Source organism: Bactrocera dorsalis, chromosome 1 (assembly GCF_023373825.1).
Source record: "Bactrocera dorsalis isolate Fly_Bdor chromosome 1, ASM2337382v1, whole genome shotgun sequence".
NCBI classification, from domain to species: domain Eukaryota; kingdom Metazoa; phylum Arthropoda; class Insecta; order Diptera; family Tephritidae; genus Bactrocera; species Bactrocera dorsalis.
In genome coordinates this window covers 93,903,635-93,916,338 of record NC_064303.1, presented here as the reverse complement: position 1 = coordinate 93,916,338, position 12,704 = coordinate 93,903,635, and the positions used below count along the sequence as shown (strand labels likewise).

Sequence of the window (12,704 nt, the reverse complement as noted above, 5' to 3'; positions counted from 1 at the left end):
TTGACTAATATTTAACTCCTTGGCTATTTCCCGAGATGAAGCACCATTATTTGTTAAGGAAACTACATTATTCTCCACATCACGCGATAACTTTTTCATTTTTTTTTAAATACAGAATATTATTGCGGTTCACTTGATATAACACTTTATTTATTACTAATCACACGTTTTTACACATAAATTTGCATTATTGGTCGTAGACGATAGCAAACAATTCAAAACTAACGGTATAAACTGGCTTTATGCTGAGTACATACAAAAGTGCAAAATTGAGTACATACGAGTTATTTTTGTTATGGTTTTTTATCTCTGTGAATTTGTTGCTTTATGTTTTGAATTTTTTGTTGTTTTATTCAGAATGGAACAACGAATAAACGAAAAAATATTTGTTATTATTTTCTTTGTTATTACTTATTTTATCGTTCAGAAAAGTTAAGAAATGAATTATGTACTCATTTGTGCACGCCACTGTATATGGCACAAGTACTCCGACAAAACACTTTTCAGATGCTTGCAAAAGTGCTTAGAGCTTAATGGAGAATACGTTGAAACCCAATAAAGTGATTTTCGATTATTAATATTTATTTATGTTATCTAAGTTCTGAAAATATATAATCTTCGTATATGTGAGTAGATATGTTGAAAAAAGTTATGTTAAATTTCGAGGGAGACTTATAGGAATCATATAAATTATATTTTCCACATTTGCTTCCGATTCATTTCCTCTGAAATCAATACGACTGATACGAATTCCCAAATCTTCATCGTTATTTGCCAATTTATTTTTTTGCTTTCTAATAAAAATCTATTAATATATACCATACGTATGTATATTAAGGGATAGGTACAAAAGTATTGTAAAAATTTAAATTATTTGAAGGAAGTTCCTAGAACCATATACATATTTCCTTCAAAATTCCGTATAATAATTTACTTTAAAATGTCAAGCGAGCTGACAATGCCAGAAAGCTCTATTTTTAATCTCGTATTTGTCTTATTTATCACTTGATTCAACAGCATGTTGACATTTTTTACTACTACTTTTGCCCTTCACCTCTTTTATAGTACATTTTCTGTTTTTATAAAAAATTGTGTAAAGGTGAAAATTTTATTTCAATTTAAGTGTATTCTCTTTAATTTCTCCCTTAAACATATCTGTACAACTTCGACATACACCAGATGATATTTTCTATTTTTTATCATAATAAGCGTTATCATAAAATTTAATTATCAAATAAGTCTCAAATCTTTTGTTTTTTATTTTTATAAAGTACATACATACATATCTTTCAATTTTACTTCTCCAACAAAAATTACTACACTACTACATAAACTTTTTTATACGTATGGCTACAAGTGAATACATACATACCTTATGTGTTTCTTTACTTATTACTTATGTAGATCATCCAACAGAGGCTTAGAGCTCTTTGACTATTGCATACTTTTAGGCGTCGAGTTTCATCGGTGGCTTTATATTTTTGGCTTACTATACATGTGTATATTCGTGATCAATACGTGACATACGCTTGCGTTTAATTTAGTGCAGAACAAATCGTTTTACAGCCGCTAGAGATGAATGAATAACACACATTACAAGCGGTAAGTAAAAACCGACTCACTGTAAAAACTTAAATTTTAGAATATGTATTCTAACACACATATTGTGTATGGCTACTATAGTGACCATGGCCAGATTTGATTATGCATAGCTGCCGGCTTCTGATCATAGGCAACTGGGTAGCTAAGTCTCTTTATTATTTTGTATTACCAATCCTTATTATATATAGTATGCAGAAATGAACTGCCAAGAACAAGAAAATAGGAATTTCTTAATTTTTCTTTACCAAATTATTTCATTATTCATTATTTTTTCGATACTTTCTGAAAATGATTTTTTTTTTTTAAATTATTCCCTGCGCTTAAGACCGGAGATCATATAAATTTTATATAAAATTATAATATTGAGTCGATTTAGTCATTTCCATCTGTCTGACCGTTTGTACATATATACGCGAACTTCCTTCAATTTCTTGTAAGGAAAACTTTTTTATTTGACAAGGTATCATCACGAAATTCAGCACGGAAATAGCGCTACAATATCCGATGAAATTGTTCATATCGGATTACTACTTATATCACATATCTGTCATACAAACTGATCGTTCTAACTCAAGTCCTTGTATGAAACCTTGTTTTTATTTGACGAGGTATCGTCACGAAATTTTGGATAAGATATTGTCTCAGACATCGCTTCAATCTCGAAATGTGGTGTTCAGATCGGATCATTATAGCTTATAGCTGCTATTTAAACTGGCCGATCAAACTCAAGAAAAGGATCTCTTTATATCATTTTATGCTATAGCAAATGCACCTGTGAAGAGTATTAAAGCTTCGGTGTAGTTAACGTTTTGTTTTATTTTTACTTCATAAAGTAATTCTTTGCTTTTTGATACTATACCTTTGATGCTATAGACGAAACAATTCCGCTTTAAGGGATTATATGGATTTCCTCGGCTAAAAATCAGCCTTTTTCAGCAATTATATCCCACATAAAAAATTAAATATTTTATTAGAATTTTTTATTGTTACAAACATACACTACTAACAAAAAAATTCTGAAATTATTGGGAAAAAAATATTTTAAGCTTGGCCATTGCGACGCCATTTCATCTAAAGTGAAAAAATACGTGATTTAGTTAAAACCTTAACATAGAACTTGGATGAAGGAAAAAAACTGAAAATTGGATTTTTGGCAGACATTTTTACAAAAAAATTAAAATTGCAGTGAAAATTCGCCAAATTTTTTTTAAATAGTTGTAATCGAAAAAAAAATGTTTCCTCCACGACTTTATGAATTGTACCTCAAAGACCTGTGTAACATTTGATAAAGAACGATTTAACGAGAAATCTTGCAAAACAACTTCAAAAACACAGTTTCGAGAAAAATGCGTTTAAAAATGGCACACTTACCTAGCTAGTCTCGAGTTCACAAGTTCTCAAGGCTGTATCTCCAAAGCTATTATGCGAATCTACTGAAAATTTAGGACAATATTCATGAAAATAAAAAAAATTGTTTTTGTGAAACCAATAAGCCCATGTAACGCCTTGAGGTTACCTTTACTATATGTACGTATGTTAATAGCATCTATACATTATATATATTATATTAGTAACAACTATGCAGTAATCATTTAATGGGGGTGGAATATTAATGTCTTTTTATTATCGAAATATAAAATTTTATTTTTCATAAAAGTCTGTTGCTTATTTAAACTTATATTAAAGCTGTGGGTATGCCATTATAATTTATCATTTCTTATTTTCAATTACAGATGTTATAAAACTGTGCAGCATGCCGACAGTGGGAGAGATCGAATGTGAATGGGTGAATAAGTAACATCTGTCAATTAACAGCACACTGTCGCTGAACATCAGGTGAACATAATTCGAATGCATGCAAATATGCAGCAACAAATACTGTATAAAAAATGAGTTGCTCTCATTCTTTGCGAATTTCAATTGCTTTTTCTTTAGCACACCTAATGATGTTGTGAGCACAATTCGCAACAATACGGAAAATAACTGCTTACAGAGGCTACGCTTATTTTGCATAGGGACAAATGGAAATGAAAGGAATGCGTACATGACTTTGCTGGAAAGGACAAATATATGTATACATATGTATATGAATATATGCACGAAATTGTTGCTCGAAAATAATGTGAAGTGCTGCCTGGATGCCTGCGCTAAAACTTCTGATCGATCACCTAACATTATGACGATTTATTTATTATGGGCGATTAGTACCAATGAGTGGAAGCACGCAAATGTGAATGTAAGTAAAGCAAGATTGCATATTGCATTGTATTTTTTGTGCTTTTAAGTATTATAGTAATATTAAATCATATTATATATTTCCACAGATTTACCAGCGCACTACAGTCGCATATGGAATACCTACAAAAGTGAAAGGGAGCTGTAAACCTTTGTCTGATATCAGAAACTCCAAAAATGCAAGGAAGCTGTAAACTTCTGCCCGATTTTGGTGCCTCCAATAATGAATGGAAGTTGTAAATCTTGGACAGATTTCTGTTGGTATGATCGGTCTATATTGTTTAAGATTTATACATAATCTTAGGGACGAGACGAAATAAAATTAGCATTGTGGTGTTATAGCTCGCAAGCTGACTCCCGTCGAACCGCTTTATGATCGATCACCTGGTCCAAAATACGAGACAAGCTGTTAAATGGGAGCGCATATGGAATGAAGTTATTTATTGATCTAATGATAATATGATACGTACATATGTATGAACATACATAGATGATAGTACTTAAGAGGCAATAAAATCATTTTAAGTGGCTAATATATCTAATAAAAATCTATAAAGTCTGTATTAATTTCATTTTTCTTCTATAATTAGTGAAAATCTAATAAATTGGTAAGTTGCAAGATAATGTCTAGATTCTAAATTAAACATTTAAGAGTGTATTAGTTTAGAGCCGAATTTTATTTTTTCATCTACGGGATCCCACATATTTTCTAAATAATCTGGCGCCAGCCTTGCACCAGGAAAACAGAAAATATAGCAAGGAGCCTATTACACCGGCAACTCAAAGTGTTTGTTGTTGCTAATTTTTCGTAAATATGGGCGAACTGAGTGCTCATTCTAAACTTGTACTCAATACAACAACTTCAAAAGGTATTTGACTAACGGGGCATAATTACTACACCTTTGAGAGACGTAGAAAATTGAAACACATAATTTGTTGTTGCCATTATGGAAATGCGTTTGCATAAGAATTACACAAGAAATAGCAATAAAATAGAACACTTGCTGATCGTTATGAGCGACTGGTGATTTGTTGAGAAAATAATATTTGATGTGTGGCGTTTTTAGTTTTTTAATTATTTTTTTTTAATTCGCAGAATTTTCAACCAAATTAAACAGGTGCCCATAATAAAAACAAGCAAATCTATTTGAGTGCAGATCGTAGTGATTTTGGTGTTGGTATTTCTGGCTTCCAATGTTTGAGTGCAAATAAGTGCTTTTGCTACAAAAACTGAGAAAGGTATATACATATGTATACGGCAAGGCCAAAGTGAGAGCAAATTTTGGAACTTATATTTGTTGTTACTTTTTGGAAATACAAACGAATTGAAGGGACAGCAAAAATATATGAAACATCTATGTATTTGTTTTTATGCTTTTGGAAATGCATTTGAATTAAAGTGCACGGATCAGTGCTACACCTTATCCTTGCTACTTTTTTTGTTCGCCTGGTGAGTTGCTGCTAAGCTGGTAGTCGTTTCTAACACTTTTTTACTGTCTTGTTCTTCTTCTTTCTGTACCAGATTTATTTTATAATTTCTGCTGTACAACGAAAAACCACTAGGCGCCCATAACGCATAGCAGATTAGGACATTTACTTTTCTTTGTTTTTGCAGCATTAGTTCAGTTCTTGGTTTCCTTATGTCTAGTGTGAAATGTATTAAGATCGAAACATATATTTATTGTTTGGCAGGCTGGAAAGCATGTAAGGTGACCAGGAAAAATTATTTACTAATTGCTTTTGCTTACTGCAAAAGTCTGTTGGCCTAGTGTTTTGGGGGTCGCTAGAATTTTAAAATTTTGTTTCTCTTTCTTGATTGATTTGTTGGATCCTCCACGCTTCAGAGCAGTTTTCCCATCGACTCAGCAAACGAAAAAAAAACGCGTTTAAAATTTTGTGAACTGGTTAGAAGTTAAAAAATTCTTAAAAATATGGTCTTGACTCCGAAAATATTTACTGTGTCAATCTCAATGAAGAAAATTAATAGACTTCGAAGAATATTTATAGAATTCGAACAATATTCTCAAATATGTGTAAATTCGATATATAGTATCTACAAATTTCTTTTCAAGGCAAAATAACATTTTTCCTCTACTTCCTCATCAAGTCAACAGCAATTTTTCATGCTCCCCTTCATCTGACATTGGTTGCAGCACTCTTTAAAAGCACTTATCTGCTTTTAAGCTGCACAGTGAGGCCTCAAACTAAAAGTCCAAAGCCATATTTATATTAAAAATAAAGGGTGATTTTTTAAGAGCTTGATAACTTTTTTTAAAAAAAAAACGCATAAAATTTGCAAAATCTCATCGGTTCTTTATTTGAAACGTTAGATTGGTTCATGACATTTACTTTTTGAAGATAATTTCATTTAAATGTTGACCGCGGCTGCGTCTTAGGTGGTCCATTCGGAAAGTCCAATTTTGGGCAACTTTTTCGAGCATTTCGGCCGGAATAGCCCGAATTTCTTCGGAAATGTTGTCTTCCAAAGCTGGAATAGTTGCTGGCTTATTTCTGTAGACTTTAGACTTGACGTAGCCCCACAAAAAATAGTCTAAAGGCGTTAAATCGCATGATCTTGGTGGCCAACTTACGGGTCCATTTCTTGAGATGAATTGTTGTCCGAAGTTTTCCCTCAAAATGGCCATAGAATCGCGAGCTGTGTGGCATGTAGCGCCATCTTGTTGAAACCACATGTCAACCAAGTTCAGTTCTTCCATTTTTGGCAACAAAAAGTTTGTTAGCATCGAACGATAGCGATCGCCATTCACCGTAACGTTGCGTCCAACAGCATCTTTGAAAAAATACGGTCCAATGATTCCACCAGCGTACAAACCACACCAAACAGTGCATTTTTCGGGATGCATGGGCAGTTCTTGAACGGCTTCTGGTTGCTCTTCACCCCAAATGCGGCAATTTTGCTTATTTACGTAGCCATTCAACCAGAAATGAGCCTCATCGCTGAACAAAATTTGTCCGAAAAAAAAAAAAACCGAACACTGATTTTGGTAATAAAATTCAATGATTTGCAAGCGTTGCTCGTTAGTAAGTCTATTCATGATGAAATGTCAAAGCATACTGAGCATCTTTCTCTTTGACACCATGTCTGAAATCCCACGTGATCTGTCAAATACTAATGCATGAAAATCCTAACCTCAAAAAAATCACCCGTTATATATCTTTATTTCTAGCATTTGTTCCAGCTTCCTTTAATAACACTTACCTGTCTTCTATGCCACAGAGTGAAGGCTCCAAATAAAAGTCTCAGGCGATTTTTATATTTAAAAAAAATATTTATTCAAATTTCAAGAGATTCTTACAATTCGCAATATGCGTGTGTGTGTGTATACATATATATGTATATATATATATTTATGTATATATATGTTTACATAACTTAGACGACTTACAAGCAAATTTTCATATTCAAAACATGTTCTTTTGTTAAATAAAGTATATAAAATGTGTTTACATGTATATATAGTATGTGGAATTGTATGACAAACGAAGCGCAAAACAAAAGGCACACACACACACGTATATATGCATGTACGTGTAACGTAAAATTACAATATAACTATTTACAAAATAAAAAACGAAATATAGTTATATTTTATTTTGAGATGCTCATTAATTGTAATAAGTATAACTAGAGGATGGCTGCACAGCGCGCACACGCAGACGCACGTAGCATATATGTAGGCATGTACATATGTACATATGTATATTGTATATATACATATTATATATATGTATATACTTGTATATATACTTATGTTTGCATTTGCTTATGCCTCACAATGCCACTTGCATGGCCGCGCTTTTATGCCAGTTGTTGCTTTTGTTTTTTTGTACGCACTTTCACTCAAGCATCCTCAGGCGCGCGCTTCTCTTTCATATTCATATTTAACTACATTTAATTAAGTAATTATTTATTTAAAATATTTTTTTTTTGTTTTTGTTTTTTTCTTTTCTTACTTATTTCAACTCGCTTCGTACTGTATAGTGTATGCACTTAAAAGTTATCTATATTTATGTATATGTATAATATATATATATAGCTAAGTATACTTAAGTAAATAGCAAACGTTTCGCTGCATTTCGACGACTATTCAGTGTTTTAATTTGTTGCTGCTTTTTATTATTATTAATAAATTTCATGTTAATATTTCGGAAATTTGTTTGCTGCTTTCATTTCGCTTTTGTTTGTGTGTGTGTGTGATGGTGTGTGTGTGTATATATAAAGTAATTGCAGACATTTACAATATACATATACAAATATGTATGTGTAGGTGTATTAATAATATTATTTACATTAACTAACAGTTGGCGGTGTATGCGCATGTGTGTGTGTATCTGTGTGAGTGTGTGTAACACATATTTAAATTACAGCTTGCACTTGAATATGCACTTATTCATCAATTAGCCAATTTATTAGCAATTATTTAACTTTTCACACACAGTTTTGTTCGTTTTTGTTGTTGTTGCTGCACTTTTACGCTTAAGTCTAACTTATATTTAAGTGCTTATGCAGTTTATTCATTTATTTGCTCACTTAAGTTACGTTATTAGAAAAAAATTACACTTAACGCATTTGTTTAATTTGTTTGTTTTTGTTGTTTGTTGTTGTTTTTTGTTTCTGTTTCACTTTTCAACTGGCATTTTGCATTATTACATTTTCATGTTTCCATCACACACTTACAGTTTTGCATTAATTTTTGTTGCATGTGTGTTTGGTTGTTTAACATATAACTGTACTTTGCAAAAATATGTTAAAATTTCTTGCTTTGCTATTTTTCCATTGAAATTGTTCACCACTAAAACAACTAATTTAGCGCTAAAAGCAAATTTAACTAAGTAAAAAATATTTAATAAACAAACTTATTGGCAAAACGAAAACATAAATGCACTTTATTACGCAAACGCCACTTGCGCTTGCAAATTATTTAAATTTATTTAATATTCAAGTAATTTAATTTAATTAGTTTAGTTTAAAGTAGTGCGTAAACTTATCTATGCTGCCATAGAAATTTATTCATAATTTTTATTTTCATTTCTATAACACAAACAAAATAACCACAGTGTTGTTGTTGTTGGTATTGTTGCATGTACCAAAAAAAGATATTTAGTTATTTTTGCAATTATTTTCAATAATTAATTTAAAGCATTTATTAAAGTACTAAGCGCAAGCTGCGCTAGGAAACTCAACAGCTGTGAAAAGTGAGTGCAAAGTGTGCGAAATTTGCAAGGAAAACACTGAAGTGTGCAAAACTATGAGATTTGGTAAAAATTAAAAATATAATTAAATAAAAATATTGCTTGAAAGTTGAAAATTGATAAAATATTAAAAAAATATAAATATTTTATCACACATCCAAAATAAATATACAATAAATTAAAAAAAAAACATAATAAAAAAATTATTAAAAAAGGAAATAGAAAACTAAAAAAAAAATTTTAAACATAAAAATATGAAAAATGTATTAAAAAACATACACATATAATAAAAAGTATATACTAATAAATTAAAAAAATATATATAAACAATAATATATAATAACAATAGAAAAATTATTTAATACAAATTGTAATAAAATCTTAAATAAATTATTAATAAATTAAAAAACAATAATAAAAAAAATTTTTATAAAAGAAATATTAAAAAATATTAAAAAGCTATATGTTAAAAAAAAATGTTAATGAAAAAATAAATATTTAAATAATAAATATTAAAAAAAAAATAAAAAATATATGCCAATAAATTTAAAAATAAGTATTTACAATAAAAAAAATTTTAATAAAAAATATTAGAAAATCTTTAAAACATTTAAAAAAATTAAAAAACAACAATCGAAACAAAAAAAAATAAATAAAAAAAATATCTATGTAATAAAAGAAATAAAAATATATGAAAAAATATTAAAAAGATATATATTAAGAAAAAATTAATAACAAAAAAAATATATATATTCTATATTATAATAAAAAATTAAAAAAAAAACTTAAAAAAAAAATATAAAAAAAATTTTAATAAAAAAAAATATTTAATAAAAAGTACAAAAAAAATGTATTAATAAGAGATATTATGATTTTAAAAATGGAATAAAAAAAGTACCAGGAAAAATTTTACACAAATTCACAAAAAACAGTAATTAACGATATATTATATGTTTGATAAAAAAGATAACCCTCTTCTAAATAAAATAAAAAACAACACATTTTTTGATATCTCTTGGTAGCCAAAATTAATGGCCGTATAACTTTGCACTCTTTTTCTCCACGGCAGCACATTTTCAGCTTAAAGCAAACGGTTTGTATTTGAAGCAAATATTAAAGCTACAAAAGAGCATTTAAATTATAATTAAAGTTGAGAAAGCACTTAAAACGCGAAGCTCTTAAAACTCGAGTTTTTGAAAAGCGGTTCGAGCGGTGAAGAGGTTAAATAGTGTTCATTAAGCTTTTGGAGACAACTTTGGAAATCTTTTAGTGAAAATTCATTTAGGTGCAATTAAGGAACATAATATTACATATTTCTTAATATTTTTTCCCACAAATATTAAATATTATTTATAGTTGAAACGACTTTTAAACAGCCTGCACTAAGATTTTATAAAAACAACTCTAGAAACTTTTTAGTGAAAGCTCATTTTGGTGAAATTGCTACAAGCAACGTCATTAATCTTTATTTTTATTTTCAAATCAAATCAAATCGACATAACGTATAATTAGAGCTCGAATGGAAGCAAGTAAGTTCAGTTACTTATTAGAGCTTTCACTCAGTAGCTCACTCAAGCTGCCGCTATAGGTGGTATCATTTTAAGAAAATACGAAAAGTATAGAAATATGTACCTACTAATACAAAAATATAAGTTTTAACAACAGTACCGAAAAAATTTTCATATATTAGTAAAATAAAAAAGGGATATCAAAATTATCATTAAAAAGCGAAAGCTTTCGAAAGTTTGAAAATAATTTCCTAATGCTTTTAAAATCATACAAAGTTTTCTGAATTGAAATTTAACTAGTGCGTTATTTTGTATCAGTTTTCATGTTTTCGAGCTTACAAACACCGAAAGCTTTACACATTTTTTCTTTTTTCGAGACTTCGTTATTTTTCGGAACACCTTTTTTACTACCCTCAATTAAGCCAAAAATGTGCTGCCCAGCTTAGGTTCGCTTTGTGTCAGTGCTGCAGATTTTTGTTAACATTTCACTTAGCTTTCATTAACTATTCAATTGCTATTATTCAATTCACTTTCACTCAAATGTGGCACTTCAATGCTAAATAATAACTCATATGCTACAAAAAACTCAATATATTTTGCAAATATTGCAACCGAAGCAGCAGTAACAATGTAAACGAAAATTCTAAAAAAAAAATACTAAAAAAAATGTATTTGTGATTTAACGAAGTGAAAGCTCAAATAAAAAAGCTTCAATAAAAAGTTTAGTAACAGCGGTGAACAGCTTTCACATAAGTTTTTCGTTTTTAGTTTGCAATTGAAGGTGTGTCATGCTTAAGAAATTTATGGAAGCGGCAGTTCATCACAATTTTTGGAAAAAAAATTTTTTCTTGTTTAACAAACTTGAACTAATTTCGTAAATGCGGTGCTGTCTTGAACAAATGCAAAAAAAAACTAGTAATAACAACTTAAGTTTCAGAACAGTTTCCAGGTAATTTAAAATGCTGTGATCTGTGAAAGGAGAAATACAAATGTAATAATATATGTATGTATACTCGTATATATAATATAAGTAAATGTATAAAGCATGTATAGTATATGTCTATGTATGTACATATATAATATATATACATATGTGCTTGGTGAGAGAATTTTTGGTTTTTTGCTTTTAAAAAATATTAAAATCTTTGCTTATAAAAACAAGTCTAAATGTACCGAAAAAAATTTGTTTATTATTATTGTAGGAAAATATTGGTTTTTCAAATAAAAATTTATTATATGTGAAAATATTTACTATTTTTCTATAAAAAATATTTTTGGTGAGCAATATTATGCAAAAATATTGCAACTGAGTGAAAAAATGTATGTAAAAAAATAGTTTGAAAAATATATTAATAAAAAAAAAATATATAATATTTATTTGTGAAAAATATATGTAAAATATATAAAATAATTGAAAAAAATTTAGTTTTTTTTATTTGTCAAGGTTATGGTGAATTTGAAATTTTTTTCTTATCTTTTAGGTTATGTTTTGGCAGTTTTTGACAACTATGTAAAGATTTCATGGTTTCAGTTTATATATTGAAGCTTCACCTGCACATTTGTATATACACAGATACATACATGCTATACTTACATACATACTATACATACGTACATATATTCATATGCATTTTTGCAGTTTACTGTGGAAATTCGTTAATGCACGCCTTTGCAGTTTTCTGTGTACGTTTTTTCTTTTCCTTTCGCTTTTCTCCACTACGCCGCTATGCTACCTAATTAATAAGTATTTAGTAAACTTGGGCTGTTGCTTCTTATTCACGCTTAAATGCACATGCACTTAATTGCATTTAGCTTTTTCTTACTATTTTCTGCTTAACATTTTTTTTTGCAATTTTTGATTTTTTTTTGTTACATTTTTTGCTTTGTTTACAGTCGAAAATATGGTTAATGGTGATGCCACTGTCACAGCAGCATGTGTCGCAGGCACGTTCATACACTCACGCACACACACATACACACGTTTCACCGCTTGGCGCTGCAAAGAAGCCAGTGGTAAGGCCTCAAAATATAAATGAATAACGGTTTCTACTGCCAATATTTTTACCACTACGCTAACTACTACTACTACACTTGCAACATTTTTCGCTAGTTGCAGATTTTCGTAAAATAATTAATTTTTTGTAA

General features: G+C 29.4%; 1 long non-coding RNA gene across 1 annotated transcript; it reads left to right on the top strand.

The window, feature by feature from the left end:
• The first annotated feature begins 3,191 nt into the window (after positions 1–3,191).
• Positions 3,192–4,898, top strand: LOC109579378 (uncharacterized). Its single transcript, XR_007423094.1, has 3 exons — positions 3,192–3,438; positions 3,538–3,838; positions 3,927–4,898. It is a non-coding gene; the product is annotated as an uncharacterized LOC109579378 (long non-coding RNA).
• Positions 4,899–12,704: the final 7,806 nt, after the last annotated feature.